Here is a 2,237-nt window from a genome sequence, read left to right on the forward strand (position 1 = left end):
CTACTGGAGACTCTGGCGACAACATCTAAAAGCAGCGAACTCTGCTCTCCAGAGCAAGTCGATAACCCCGCCTCCTGCTCTCCTCTGTCTTGTCTGCTGTCATGATTCATGCAGCTATTATTTCATCCAAATGAAAAATGGAGAACAGAGAAGCAGATCATGGCTTGTCTACAGTGAAAAGAAGGACTGGGTTATTTACTTTTGCCATCGCATTTTTGGAAACACAGGAAGGAGCAATCAGCTAAGTGAGCTTAGTGCTCGGAGAAAATCTTTCATTCCTTTTGAGACAGCATGAAACGTCAGCTGAATACAAAACATAGAGAGGAAAACAACAAGAAAATAGACTTTTTGGAAACACAGGAAGGAGCAATCAGCTAAGTGAGCTTAGTTATTGGAAAAAATCTTTAATTCCTTTTGAGACAGCATGAAAAGTCAGCTGAGTACAAAACATAGAAAGGAAAACAACAAGAAAAGGGAGAATAAGAGAGGGACAAAACCTAGAACAAGTAATGTTATGTCTATTCTATTAACATTTCTATTCCTAAAATTTGTATCTGTATAATGGCTCTGTTTTATGTGTTGTCTTGTGAATTCAAAGGGTCCCCTTCTGTCTTTGCCTGGGGCCCCAAATTTGCTAAATCTGCCCCTGCCTCTGACAAGACTGTTTCATCAGCTTCTGGGTTCCAGTTCTGACCCAAAACCAGAGGAAGGAATCTGTGATCCTCCACATCCCTATGAGACCCATCTTAAAAGGTTATAGAGCAGAGGTAAATGTATGGAGAGAACAGGGTGTAACCAGTTAAAATAGATAGTAACAAACTGGATCAGCTCCCGTTTGTCATTAAAGTGTGGAGTGGGATGTCAACGTCACACTTTAGGCAGCCATACAAGGATTTCAGCTAAATGTGATTACAGGCCATAATCTGTTATTTTTCTTATTATTGGATTGTTTTTTTTATATATAAAATAAACTGTTTTTAAACACAGGGATCCCTCAAGGTTGTATTCTGTCGCCTGCTGATGTTTTAAGCAACTCCTGTAACATTCAAGGGATGTCACTTTTTAAACCTGCAAACATGGCCCCCAGGACTGACTAGCAGTGAACAAATGGCTGAAATACTTTTTTTTACAGCTTCTTGGAACTGAATATCAACAAGAGCNCAGCAGGCCACTGGTGTGAATGTCTCTGACTAAACAATCAGAAACAGACTTCAAGAGGGTGGCCTGAGGGCCCGACATCCGCTAGTGGGCCCTGTGCTCACTGCACGGAACCTTGTAGCTCCATTGGTATTTGCCACAGAACACCGGAATTGGCAAGTCCACCACTGGCGCCCTGGGCCTTTCACAGATGAGAGCAGGTTCACCCTGAGCACATGTGACAGACATGAAAGGGTCTCGAGAAGGCGTGCAGAACGTTATGCTGCTTTTAACATCGTTTAGCATGACCGGTTTGGTGGTGGGTCAGTGATGGTCTGGGGAGGCACATCCTTAGAGGGACGAACAAACCTATACAGGCTAAACAACGGCACTCTGACTGCCATTAGATATCGGAATGAAATCCTTGCACCCATTGTCAGACCCAATGTATGTACAGTGGGTCCTGGATTCCTCCTGGTGCACGACAATGCCCGACCTCATGTGGGGAGAGTATGCAGGCAGTTCCTGGAGGATGAAGGAATTGATACCATTGATTGGCCCCCACGCTCGCCTGACCTAAATCAGTAGAACACCTCTGGGACATTATGTTTCAATCCATCCGACGCCACCAGTTGGCACCTCAGACTGTCCAGGAGTTCAGTGAGGACCTGGTCCAGATCTGGGAGGAGATACCCCAGGATGCCATCCGTGGTCTCATAAGGAGTATGCCCTGACGTTGTCAGGCGTGTATACACACACGTGGGGGCCATACAAATTACTGAATACCATTTTGAGTTGCTGCAATGAAATTTCAGCAAAATGGACTAGCCTGCCGCATCATTTTTTTCACTGTCATTTTTGGGGTGTCTTTGAATTCAGCCCTCTGTAGGTTGATCATTTTAATTTCCATCAAATGGCATTCTTTTGTTCCTAACACATCACCCAGTCCACATCAGCATAAATAAACAGCATGATTTTTTCCCCATTGAGAACTGATGTGCTTACAAAGTGTTCCTTTAATTTTCTTGAGCAGTGTGTAAAATAATTTACGTACAAATACTTTGTTACCTTACTTAAGTAGATTTGTTGATCATTTTGGC

This window comes from Cyprinodon variegatus, unplaced genomic scaffold (genome assembly GCF_000732505.1).
Source record: "Cyprinodon variegatus isolate N-32 unplaced genomic scaffold, C_variegatus-1.0 Scaffold1222, whole genome shotgun sequence".
NCBI lineage: Eukaryota > Metazoa > Chordata > Actinopteri > Cyprinodontiformes > Cyprinodontidae > Cyprinodon > Cyprinodon variegatus.